This window comes from Mytilus californianus, unplaced genomic scaffold (assembly GCF_021869535.1).
Source record: "Mytilus californianus isolate M0D057914Y unplaced genomic scaffold, xbMytCali1.0.p SCAF_10, whole genome shotgun sequence".
In the NCBI taxonomy this organism is placed as follows: Eukaryota; Metazoa; Mollusca; class Bivalvia; order Mytilida; family Mytilidae; genus Mytilus; species Mytilus californianus.
Genome location: NW_026262582.1, coordinates 5,784,170 through 5,798,814, shown reverse-complemented (window position 1 = coordinate 5,798,814; position 14,645 = coordinate 5,784,170). Strand labels below are relative to the sequence as shown.

At 31.2% G+C, this 14,645-nt stretch overlaps 1 long non-coding RNA gene across 1 annotated transcript; it reads right to left on the bottom strand.

Annotated features, from left to right (window-relative positions):
* Window positions 1–726: 726 nt before the first annotated feature.
* LOC127717511 (uncharacterized) lies at window positions 727–14,628 on the bottom strand. Its single transcript, XR_007989209.1, has 3 exons — window positions 14,514–14,628; window positions 9,816–9,920; window positions 727–1,398 (listed from the first exon to the last, which is right to left on the bottom strand). It is a non-coding gene; the product is annotated as an uncharacterized LOC127717511 (long non-coding RNA).
* Window positions 14,629–14,645: the final 17 nt, after the last annotated feature.

Genomic DNA, 14,645 nt, shown 5'->3' with positions numbered 1-14,645 from the left:
TTTTACAAAGATGCTCCTAGAATGGAGGAAATAACTCAGAGAAGGAGAAGACAATCTAGAACACTGATTATTATAACATTTCTCAGCGGTGCTAGTTTGTAGTATTTCTTTTTTTTTTCGAAAGCTGCTAGTCAGGTTCTTTATCTGTTTGATACTGTAGCTTTACAAACGCAGAAAACAACTTAGAGAAGACAATCTAGAACGCTCTGATGATTTTTTCAGCGGTGCGAGTTTGTAGTATTTTTTTCGAGCGGTGCGAGTTCTGTTTCTGTGTGACACGGGTGCTCAGAAAAAGGAGGATTTTACTAAGAGAAGAAGAAAACTATCTATTGATTAAACACATTTCTTCGAGCTGGTTATATTTCTTTTTTCTTTTAGTGGTGGGAGTTCGATGAAGTGATGCAAGTGTTAATAATTAATGAGAGTGTTTGAGTTGGGCGAATTAGCCGTGGCCCGAGTTGTCATAAATTCAAGACAAATTGTAAACTTGACCCCTGCGGCGAAGTATCAATCAGTTGGTGGCCAGTTTAAACAATTTAGTACAAAACCAATTCCGCCTGCTTTAAATACAAAACGTAGACGCTAAGGATCCAGCTACGGAACTTTATTTGAGGTTAAATTTATTAAGCTAACCTAATTAAAGAAATTACTATATGAAGTTATAATTAAATCATCTCTGGCTCAGAATAGAAAACAAGATAAATAATACTTGTATTTTGGCCGACATTTATTGTTGAAGTTCATTTAACAAATAATTTATACATATACATGACATAGAGTATACAAAGTTGCGGGCCCGACAAAAATAGCCCGCATAAGTTAAATATGTAAACAAAATAAAAATAAAAATAACTCACTAGTACGATAATTAAAGATATATCTAATAATGAATACAAAGTACCGTAAAAGTACTCACTAAACAGGCACTATTGATAGAACAGAATTTCGAAATGTTGAAAAAAACGAACTTCGCATATAATTATGCGTTTTTCGAATTACAAACGTACAATTATCTCTGGCTCAGAATAGAAAACAAGATAAATGATACTTTTATTTTGGCCAAAAATTATTGTACAAGTTCATTTAACAAATAATGTATACATATACATGACATAGAGTATACAGAATTGCGGGCCCTACAAGAAAAAATCGATAAACAAGCCCGCAATAAAAAAACAAAAAAACAAAAAAAAACAGATAAAGCAATATTAGAATAGTAATAAATCAGACCCACAAACTGATATTTTTTTTGTTTAAGCCTGAAGAGTCTCAAGAAATTAATACGACACTTTCTTGTTAATCTCCTACTGACGATCCAAAGAATAGTTTACTTCTTTGTAAATCTTCTGACTCAATGAATAAAGAACTTCACTGTAAGCCACCTACTTGAATGGTTATCTACAAAATAAAAACAAAGAAAAAGTTAACAAACTACTATTGCACATGTGTGAAAAGATATGGACGTAAAATTTTTCTAGTCCTAAAAAATTGTCAAAACATTGATATTTAAGTGTTAAGAAACTGATTCCTGAGTATTCAAACGAACTTATTAAGTTTTCTGATGCAGATAGCTTATAAATTCGAAAAAAGAATGCCGGAACTGGAAAGAAAAGAAAGAAATCAAGAGGTCAGAATGATAGCAATGAAAAACCTAGTAAGTTACAACAGAACAGTACTCACTCTCAAAGCGAAAATGTAAAGAAACATAAGACAATCAAAAACCCAGTTGAGCAAACTTTAAAACAATGAATACTTATTGCGGGTCTCCTAATATACAAAGAATGCAAGCAAATGCAAGCAAATCATATTCCACAACAGATTTTTCAAAACTTCAATCCTAGATTACCAGATTTTTTCACAGGACCTACTGATGCTCCAAGCCCAGTTTCAAATATGATTCAGCCTTTTATGCAATCGAGCATGAACCAGGGTGTTGATAAAATCGATGTTCTTACCCAAAAAATTGACCAGATGTTTCAGAAACTCTCTACATTGGAAAACCTTAATGATAAACTTAATAAATTTGAAACCACTATGAACACTTTTGTAAACAATGTTGACAAAATTACCAAACACATGAAAGATTTTGAAAAAGGCATGGAATTTATGAATGAAAAATTTGAATCAAGTGAAAAAAGAAAGGGAGAATTTAACAACATCAGTTTCAAAACTACAGACAGAGCATGATGATGTGACCCAATATGTTGGTCATTTGCAGAGATACTTCGATCAACTTGTTGAGCGCCATCTAAAAATAAAGACAAGAACAATGAGAGAAAATATAGTGTTCACAGGGATTCCATTGTCAGATCTATTTGAAACTGAAGACACAGAGGCCTTAATTTCCAGATTTATGGCAAACGAGATGAAGATGGACCCACCAATGGAATTTCATAGAGCACATAGGTTTGGTAAAGATTCGAAGGTGAAAGACAGAGATGGCACACCGCTTTTTAAAACAAGACCAATTATCTGCCGCATCAAAAATTTCAAGGACCGAGAAGATGTTCGTTCTGCTGCCTCAGCATTAAGAGAAACCAAGTTTGGTGTCAACGAACAATACCCTCAAGAAATAAACGATCGCCGCAAATCATTATGGCCATTCTTTAAGGAGGCGAAAAAACAGAAGCGTAAAGCCAATTTTAAAAACGACAAACTGTTTATTGACGTTGTCGAATTCATCCCGCCTGTAGACAACAGAATGGAAACCAACGAAAGACAGGTGTATATTAGCCAAGGAGCGCGCCAGAAAAATACAAGGAAACAACGACAGAATGAAATATCCCGTCGCGAGCCCCAAAAAGACCATTCATAGGTGTATCATGGAGGATCACGTGACTCTTGTTATCCAAATGATTACTCTACTGGATCAGACTTTCACTATCTAAACAGTAGTAACGGTAATAATAAATCTTTGTCAAATACAAATAACAATTTAAAGGTTAATTATTTTGAATGTATGTGGTCTGAAGATTAGACTCCTTTGTCCAGAGTTTAAACACCTCTTACAAAAACATGACATTGTTTGTTTTACTGAAACAAAATTAGACGATCTTGATGACATAACTTGTGAGAATTTTATTTTTCATTTTAAAAATAGAACAAAAATGTCTAATCATAGAACAGGTGGCTTCAAAAAATCTCTTAAAAAAATAGTGCATCTAATAAATACGGACTGTCTTTTTGTTTTCTGGTTCAAAATCAATGTGAAAACTTTAAATTTGTCAAAAGATATTGTTTTTGGAATTGTTTATATACCACCCGAGAACACTGTTTATGCTGTAAATGATGCTATTTCAGAAATAGAGATTGAGTTTCATAATTTTGTTAAAGACACGCCGTATGTCATCTTATTTGTCGATTTTAATAGTCGTCCTGGAAATCTCAGATCATTATGAAGTAAATGATTTAGATGATACATTTTCAATGATTTATTTGATTATACTGATTTTTCAGATGTAGATATATTTGATAATCTTGATATTCCTAAACAACGCACTTCACCAGATAATTATGTGAATTCTTTTGGTAGAAAACTTATTATTTTTTGTAAAAACAACAATATGTTTATACTAAACGGACGATTATTTGCAGATAGAGTTGGTAAACCAACTTGTAGAAATTTAAGCGTTGTTGATTATGTGTTAAGTTCAGCAAATATGATGTGTAAAATTAAAGATTTTGAAGTTCTGATCTTGCAGTCTTTTTTTTAGATATTCATTCTCCATTTTTTCTCGAGATAAATTGTGAAAAAGTCTCACTAGAGGAGACTAAATCGTGTTCTACAAATGATACTGAACATATAGGTAAATGGAAGCATGAACAAATATTAGAGTTCACAGGTAACATAAATAATGATGAGGTTGATGAACTTTTTTCACGTCTATTAGAAAAGAGTGAAAAATATAGATGTTGTAGACCAAAACTTTATAAATGTTTTAGTAGATGATGTAACAAATATTCTTCTTCAACCTGCTGAAAAACGTTTGGTGTACATGTCAATATGTCTAAATATAAGAATAAAAAAATAACAAAGACTGGTTTAATAAAGATTGTATTATAAGTAGACAAGCATATATTATTAAGATTATTTAAACATTATGGCTCTAATGTATTTAAGCAACGATTGAGAAATAGTGAAAATCATTATAAGAGAACTATGAACGATAGCATTCGTCTTTTTAATTTTGATTTTAGACAAAAAAAGAAAAAATTAAGAACCAAAAACCCCCGTGAATTTTGGAAACTTTTGATTGTGAAAAAAAGACGGTTAATAATGAAATTGACTTACAATCTCTTTTTCATTTCTTTAAGGATATGAATGAAAATAAAGATTATGAGGCCAAATCGGAACCTAATTTCGATATTTATCACGAGGAATCAAATGATTTTTTGAACAAAACTATTACAAAAGACGAAGTTATCAAAGCTATCAAAAGTGTTAAAAATAACAAATCACCTCGAGATGATTTGATAATAAATGAATACATATGTTCAACTGTTGATCTTTTGTGTGATGTTTATGTGTATCTTTTTAATTTGATTTTTGATACCGGTATTTTACCTGAGGCATGGCTTATAGGCAATGTAATACCAGTGTTTAAAAACAAAAGTAGTAAATCAGAGCCGAAGAATTATCGGCCAATAACACTTTTATCTTGCCTCGGGAAAATATTTACTTCTATATTGAATACAAGACTATGTGATTACCTAGACTAACTTTTAATACTTCACGAAAATCAGGCAGGTTTTAGGCATGGATATAGCACAAATGATCATATATTTTCGTTGCACGCATTATTTGAACTATTGAAAGTAAAGAAGAAAAAGTTACATTGCGCTTTTATTGATTTCCAACGCGCGTTTGATTCTATTCACAGAAATTTACTTTGATGCAAACTGTTAAATAATAGCATAGACGGTATATTTTATCGAATTATGCAGAACATGTACAAAGATATTAAGTCATGTGTAATTCATAATAATGAGAAAGCCTTTTCCTCTTGCGAAATCGGTGTCCGACAGAGGAAAATCCTATCTCCTGCCTTATTTTCAAGTATATCTAAATGATCTCCAAGATTTTTAGAGAGATCAAATTTATCTGGTTTGACTTTTATTAACTCAGAGTTAGAAAATGAACTTGACGTTTACTTGAAAATATGTTTATGTTTATATGCTGATGACACTGTTCTGTTAGCAGAAAACAGTTCTGATTTACAAAATATGTTAAATGCTTTCTCAAGTTACTGTAAAAAATGAAAGCTGATGGTTAATGTTGAAAAAACAAAAATATTAATTTTTTTAGGTGGTAGAATTCCACAAAACTTGAATTTTTTTATAGATGATAGTAAAATTGAAATTGTCAAAAACTACAAGTACCTTGGTATATTTTTTGCAAGAAGTGGTTCGTTTTTGACAACACGAAAACATTTATATGAGCAAGGTATGAAAGCAATGTACTCTGCCTTAAAAAAATGCAGACAACACAATATATCTATAGAGTGTCAGTTAGATATTTTTGATAAAGCTCTAGCGCCAGTTCTTATTTATGCCTCAGAAATTTGGGGTTTTGAAAATTTTGATTTATTGGAACGTATTCACCTCAGATTCTGTAAGATGATTCTACATTTAAAACAAAGCACAACAAATTTTATTGTTTATGCTGAGCTTAGCAGATATCCTATATCATTAAAGGCAAAATGTCGTATGATAAATTTCTGGGGTAGATTATTAAATGATAAAGAAAGTAAAATATCTTGTTTACTATATAAACTTCTATTAGTTAATTTTACTATGTATGGATATGAAAACAAGTGGCTTGTTTATATAAAAAATATTCTAGACAGCTGTGGAATGTCAAACATATGGAATATGCAATTTGCTGATAAATGGGTATCAAAAAGTGTTGGACAAAAATTGCAAGACCAATATAAACAGTCATTGTTGTCAGATATAGATGATTCACAAAAAGGATTATTTTATAGAATTTTTAAGACAGAAATTAAGAATGAGAAATATTTTAATATTTTGTCAAATAACCATTTGTATACATTGTGCACATTTAGATGTGGCAGTCACCGATTGCCGGTTGAGACGGGAAGATGGCAGGGTCTTGCAAGAGACAATAGAGTATGCCATCTTTGTGTCTCAACTGACATTGGTGACGAATACCACTACATTATGACTTGCGAAGCACTTAAAACAGATAGAACAAAAATGTTAACTGATTATTTTTGGAAAAATCAAAACACATACAAATTTTATGTCTTATTCAATTCTACAAATACTGTGCAATTAGAAAAACTGTGTAAATTTATTAAAATTATTATGTGAAAGTATGTCCTCCTAGTTAAACTATGTAACTTACATGTAGTATTTCACACATGCATGTATTTAGTCTATTTATGTATATATATATGTTCCATTCTCTGTAACTTTGTATTTAGTTTATGAGAATAAAAGATTCATTCATTCACAACTATCTAATTAAACATATGCAATTTACAAATGCGAAATGACATGAATAAAACACATTTTAAGTTGGAAAACTCCTGCTGCATTTAAATACAAACCTCCATCTTTAATAGCAAATAAATCTCTTTTAGGAGAACCCTTTAATAAAAATCTTCTATTAGACTTAATGAAACTTATTTTCTCATCTTTACAAATACCAACTAAGGCTTTATTAATCTCAACAACCTTACTTCCTAACTGAACAAAATCAGCTGGTTGCGGTAAATTAGAAGATATCAATATATTTATGTCTCTATTTCTATTTCTTATACTATAGATCAAATTTCTAAATTTACATGAAATAATCTCCGGAGTATGATTCTCTACATCATTGGTACCTAAATGTAAAATAACATGAGAAAAGCTATCAAAATCATGAAGATACAAACACTCCTGATCAATAATATATTTAATGTAACCTAAATTAGCTTCACTAAAACTCTGTACTACCGTGTCTTTCATCCAATCCACATATTTCCCGATAGAATCACACAAGATTAAAACCCTCTTCTTTATTACTGCAATTAAGGGATAAATTTAGTCATGGCATTAGCAACGGAGACTTTCTCTGATAAAGAAAATTGAAGATACAATTTATAGGCATCACTTGCCCAATCGCCATGAACTTGTATTACCTCCACAGGCACCTTAGATTCAAAGGCAACCGTAGCACCCCTCGATGGAAGCTGTGGGTAGAAAATAGTCATGGATTCCTACCTATCTTAATAATAAACTCCTTAATATACTGCTTAAAATCTATATAAGTCACAGGAATCATCTGCAGGCAAAATGTTAAAAAGATTAAGCTGACCATCAACTCACTAAACGAAGTATTTATGAATAGTAGAATAATTACTATATAAGATCTTGTATAAATTTAATCCAGATTTTTGTTTTAAATCATTGTATACGTACTTCTTTCTTGTAGTTGGATTGGAATGATATAGTTGTAGGAGTCTTATTACTTTTTATGCTGTTTTATAAATATTGGACGCATCAGCGTCTAAGAACCATGAAATTGTACAACGTATTCTAATCTGACGTGCTTCTTTCGCTTTGTAAACAACACCGTGATAAAATTTTCGATATATCTATATTTAGACTCCGACATGTACATAATAATGGCTGTTATAATATATCTCCCACGTAAATCCACATGTATCGTTTAAACCTGTGTGCATACGCTTTGTCGATTTTGCTGAGTTAAAAATTACAATTGAAAAACCCTGCATAACCTTTATCCTTATTCTGAGGCATAACAAAAATAACTTATGCATTAGGGACGGAAAAAATGTACAAAATCAAATTAATTTAAAATTCCGCGAAATTCCATTAATGTATTTGGCGCAGTAATGCCATTTCAAAACATGACGTCATACGAATGAAAACATTAACGCAGCTTCGCTGAAGGTTTTTCAATTGGTTAACCTTGAAAATTCGGATAAAATTGCATTAAAATAAATTTTTGAGGTAGGTGTTGCTTTTTTTCTGTTTTATTGCATTATTCGCACATTTACTGATTTCAGCAAGTCAGCATGGCGGCTCCTTGGCTACAAAATTTCAACAGTGAATTTGACGGGAGCTAAAGATAAAAAGATGTATATTAAAAATGGCAAATGTTGGGTTTGAGAATTTAAAAAAACAATCACATTTTTTCCTAGCGGTTATTAAAGAAATGATTCATGCAAGCTACAGATTTATTAGATTTGTTGTACATTCAATGAACAGTGGGTAAAATAGAACAGCCGTACACATGGCATACTTACTCTCGCTTCAGTTTTTTAATGACCATATTTGTCCTATTAGAATCGAAATAATTCATGGAAGCCATAGATTTGTTGTAAATTTACACATGGCCTGGGCCGTGATATTCGTTGATAACGCTCAGGATAAAATTCGAATAACACGGCCAAGGCCATGTGTAAATTTCCAACAAATCTATGACTTCCATGAATCATTTCCTAAATTACATATCAAGGTATATAACATGTAGTTTATGTTATTTTCTTACAAGGATGTGATCGATTATAAAGTTTTATGTTTAATCATTTCATCTAGTAGAATGGAAAACAGTGTCTCATGCATAACTCATTTTTATATAATATTATATGATTTTTTGAGATAATTCCACCTTATGTAATAATGCTTTATTTTGATTTGATGAGAGAAATAGTATGTTTCCCTCATTTTCTTTATTTATAGCTTTCTTTTCTCTGCCGGTGTATTTTTCATTAGGAAATTCCATGTGCCGGGGTATTTCATCATTGCATCTAGTAGAATGGAAAACAGTGTTTCATGCATAACTCATTTTTATATAATATTATATAAATTTTTGAGATAATTCCATCTTATTTAATAATGCTTTTTTTTTATTTGATGAGAGAAATAGTATGTTTCCCTCATTTTCTATATTTATAGCTTTCTGTTCTCTACCGGTGTATTTTTCAATAGGGAATTCCATGTGCAGGGGTATTTGCAAGCAAATACCACGGTAGATGGGAAATACAACGTCTAAAAATAACGGAATGTCCAAAGACCTCTATACTTTTTGTTGTGATGGATACAAAGTACATTCGGTCAAATAAACAACGACATCATGCTTACAATGGGTATTTGCCAAAAATACAAGTTTAGAGGTATACAAATTTCCCTTGCATTACGGCTCTTAAAATTTATTTACCTCTTGACCGGTATTGTTGCCAAATACGCCTTGTAAGAATGATTTATGTGTATATGATGCTTAAATAGTTATCAAAGAAAACTGAAATGATTTTTTTATTCTTCCTGCTTATTGGTTTGGTTTTTTTTTAAATCTGCATGATTAAAAACATTTCTGGATTTCGTTTAAAATATCTTTAACTCAAGTGAAAACTACTTTCTAATTTCATTCAAATATTTTAAGAAAAACTCAGTCTTTAGGCGCTGCCAATAAAACTGTAATATTTGCCACTGCCGACATAGCTGTACTATCTTCAATAAACATATAACATCAAAAGGTAATGAATTAGATTATGTTATGCATTCTTTAGAAAATTGCGGTTAACTTTGCCTAATATTTCAAACAGGAGCCTTTTTCAAATGTTATCCATATATACAACTTTTAAATAAGTTACAAATGCTATTGCAATCTGGACCTTACAGAATGTTAGATACACAAAGAAAAACAATCACATTTATGTTTACTACAATGACGTCATCGTCTTTACATATTATTACACTATACAAATTGCATGGAATACATGAAATAATGATAGATTTAAACAATGTCATCTTAATTGATACCAGATATGTCATCCATTTACCTTGTCCTGTAAGTTAAGATCAACACCACCGTTAATTAGCGACTTTACGATATCAACTGTTCCGCTCCGTCTACCAGTAGTCATGTGAAGTGCAGTTTGACGATTCTGGATACAGAAAAACACATAGCAATAAAGGATAAAATAGCAAGATATGTCCTCTAAAATAAATTAAAACTACGCAAGCTTGTTCTCAAAGAGGGGCGAAAGATACCAGAGGGAAATTCAAAACAAATATGTCAACTCTGTCACCTGTATAATATATAAATAGGACAGTATCATTATCACATACTGCTGTAAACATGTTAATATAATTAAGGGAATCAATCAGCAATTTATATTATACAACGCACCATAGATAGAGCTACTACGTCTATATATAATGTCTAAATATTCTTGTAAAAATATTTTCAAATTGCCTTTTTACTATCAGGAATCGGTAATTTCTTTTATTATAAATACTGATTTCTTGAGAAAGTCTGTCTGTCTTACTTCAAATTAAACTAAAAAATGACAAACGTTTAAAATGATAAACATATTAAATCAACATTGAAGGAAAATCACCACATCTTGACAATCAAGAGTTTAAGCATTGTAGTTTGACATTGATATGTAAAAGAGCATGGCTATTAAGGTGTCGTATCATAATATCATTAATGAGTATATATATAGGAGGCATACCACGGTTACTTTCTGTATTTTATATTTTATCATGAACTGTATAATAGTAGAACGCATTAGCTTTTTACGCAAATTGTCTTAACCATGCAGTCTTATTGATTCTGTATTTATAAGTTATTGTTTTATTTTTCATCATAAAATTGCACATGCTTGGATTATATGTTGGATGAAATGCTCTCCTTACTCTTTAAAAGACTTTCGTGATTTTTGTCATTATGTAGTTTTCTTTTCAAAACATATATGCAGTACTTTTTTTTGATGGTGTGAATTTTCAGCGAGCTTTCAGTGCACCTCAATGCTTATATTTCCCGTCATAGTCTAGGACACAAATCTTGGTATTGCCTATATTTTCTATCAATGTTTGATTTCGTGTTGTTTTCTGTGTAGTTTACAGTATACGTATGACGCAGGTTGAAATGATGACCCTTGTTTTGTTTGATTCATCTGTATCTTCATTGTCTATTGTTATTGATATTACCCCACATCGCTTTGGTCAATGTTAATGTGTTGCGTTATATATATATATACATCGCGTTAATTATACAGGTGTTTCTTGATCAGTTAGGTTTTTGTTATTGAATCTCTAAGGAAGTCTGTCTATGATGCTGGAGATCTTATATAACAAATTATTTCTTCTTTCTTTGCTATGAAATTTCTTGAAATGTTATATGTCATTGCAACACACAATCCTGTGATGTTATACACAAAACTTGTGATATTATATTGATGAAGTATAGTCTAAGTGACCGGACAATTTCAGTATGAATTGTACGCACTATTTATTAAGGACCACTTATATTCCTATATTGAGATATATCATTTCAGAACGGTAGGTAATTTTTTTTAATAAACATACCAGATGAAACCACATATCAATGAAACTGCTTCAAGACATCACATGGTAACCGATTATAAACCTTACCAATTTACAATTTGATGAAACATCATTGTAGAGAAGTCATGTACTGTTGCCAAGTTAGGGTTTTCCAAAGCATGTTATATCGTAAATATTCTTTAAACGTTGTAGACAGACACAATCATCGCAAGCATTGCAGGTTAAGGACAGAGTGGTAGGTAGTGGGTTTTTCAATCACCAATCAAATGTTAGTGTATGTTTGGATTTTGTAACTTACAAATGCTTTTTTCACAAATACACATGTTTGTACCACAATCTGGTGGCAAGGTCAATGTGCTTCTAATAAACATATTAACTTATCATGTACTCATCTTTGAAGGGCCTTAGTTATTTCAGGTATGTTTGAAATCGAACAAAGCGTTCTATAGCGCTAAGACAAAATATGTAAGCGTTTTTATTTTCTTCAGATTTGTTACCACAGTCAAACTAGTTTGGTCATAATGTTAGCAAGATTTAAATATAAGAACAGGATTATTTAATCAGTTTATTTATCAGGGTCGGAGTTTATTGTGACGCCCATTTTCACTGAACTACTACATGTTTTTGTTTAAGGGGCCAGCTAAAACCAGCCTCCTTGATGCAAGATTTTCAAGCTGTGTTGAAGACCCGTTGGTGGCATTGTGCTGTGCTGGTCGAGTTGTTGTCTATTTGAAATTTTTCTTATTTTCATTTTCAATTTTATCTTTATTGAACTAAACTAGAGTAAGAATCAATAATAAGCTTCACTATTCTAAAATGATGTCTATATCAGTTACCGAGAAATATCTGCAAATATCCAGAATTTTTCTTCGCCAGTGTTCAATAGTCAGATATAAAAATGATTTTCTTATGATGACTTTATTTTTATTATCTATGATGAGTTTAATTATAGTATATATGATGGATGTATTTATAATATTTAATTAGTATGATGAGTTTTATTAATGCTATTCATGATAAGATTATTTATAAAAGTTACGACAAATTCTTTAATTTGACATTATCAACCTTCGCTGCCAAGTAGGTCAATGTTATTATTGTTATATTTTAAATGTGTATCGGCTATGGATGTATAGTACTGGTTTGCTATAAAAAGTTTTAAAACGTTTATTATGAAATGGATTTTTTCAAACTTGCTTAGTGGCGGACTTTATGGGCTGCATCAGAAACGAATAACTTGATTTATCACTATAGACTTTTTTTTTAAATTTTGAACACTGGATGGTATATTCTATTTTCTGTTGTCTGTTAATACCAATAAAGAACGTCCTAGGAACTATAGTGAGCACTCAAAATCGAAGAAAAATTGGCAAAGCTACGGCAAAATATAAAATGACGAAAAGATAAGAAAATCCACAAAAACAATATATATAAATAATTATTAGATACTAAAAATATATATATAACGGATATATGTCGAAACCCGATAATGGATACAATATCTTTGATAGTTTCAGCTCCCAATGTGGACTTTCAATTTCTATGTAGCAACATTCAAGCAGCGCCTGCATATCCGTTCTGTAATTCAGTGGTTGTCGTTTGTTGATGTGTTATTTGTTTTTCGTTTATTTTTTGTATATAAATTAGGCTGTTACTTTTCTCGTTTGAATTATTTTACATTTTTCATTTCAGTGCCTTTTATAGCTGACTAAGCGGTATAGGATTTGCTCATTGTTGAAGGCCGTACGGTGACCTATAGTTAGTAATTTCTGTGTCATTTGGTCTCTTGTGGAGATTTGTCTCATTTGCAATCATACCACATCTTCTTTTTAATAGTTACACGAGATGACGGTGAAACTATCAATAAAATATAGTCTGCGAATGTAAATCATATCTATTTCTAGTTGTGGACGAAATACTGACTTGTCGGTTTAAACTGTTCAAGCACTTTGCAAAAATTGTATCTTGATTGTTTGTTGACCTGCCATTTTGTAAAATATAAAATTGAAATAGCTGTAGCGTAAAATGAAAATCAAAGCTAATTCGAAAAAGTTATTTAAAAAAAGTAAAATCACAACAATACTAAACTCCGAAAAAAATTCAAAACGGAAAGTCCCTAATCAAAGGCAAAATCAAAAGATCAAACACATCAAACGAATGGATAACAACTGTCATATTCCTGACCTGTGTATCCTATGCAGACCCCTCATTTGTATGACAGTCGCATCAAATTCCATTATATTTACAACGATGTGTGATCAAACCAAACAGACATAAAAGGTAATAATGTCAAAAAAGGGGTACAGCAGTCAACATTGTGTTATTATCTTATTCACTATAAAAACAAATGTTCAAAGATGGCTATCTGCATTTAGTCCTCAGTGACAATTCTAGCTTTTGTTTACCCGTTAACTATATCCGTCAATCTAACAGGAATAAACAAAACTACCAAATAACATGGCATTATGTAAGATTAATATATAATTGAGATAGATCATGACGTGGGAGCAGAGGGATTGATCACATGCAATTAAAATTTACATAAGATACCTTTTGTCATGACTTGAAAAAGAGGGACGAAAGATACCAGAGGGACATTCAAACGGATATTCCAAACCGGTCAACAAACTCGTCATTGCGTCCGTAAAATTTACGAAGGGATGATTTCAACTTCACCACTCGGCACTTTTGGTATAATTAGCTTCCTTGTGAGCAGCAATCCTCTATCAAGGAAATCAAAATATGAAATACAAGCCCGTGAATATCGTATTAATTGGGGGATATATACTCCGTATGCAGGCGCTGCTGGAATGTTGCTACATAGAAATGAAAAGTTCACAATTGGGAAGCTGAAATCATCTCTCTTGTCTATGTTGTCGTTTTTTGTTGTTTTTTTTGTATTTACCCGACCCTCATTGTCAATTTCTAGAGTATTACAAATAAATATATTCTGTTTGGAGTGGTTATACATACGTGAAAAGCTTGGAAAATGTTACTGCACTTTATCGTTAAGCGATATATCAATACATTAGTTAATTAGCAGTTACTGAGCTTGAATGTGTCTTGTAAATTGCAATGTTTTCTCCAAAATCCAAAATTGGTTTTTATCTGACGACAGAAACTTAATTTCTATTAATGTTTTTGATTTTTGATTTTTTATATTTAATATATAATGTTCAACTTACCATGGACTGTATATTGACATCAATATTGTTTTCAATTAGAAAATCGACAACTTCTGTATTTCCATTCTGTGCAGCTTCATGCAGTGCGGTCAACTTATCCTTGTTAGACAATTACAAAAACATTACCTACAT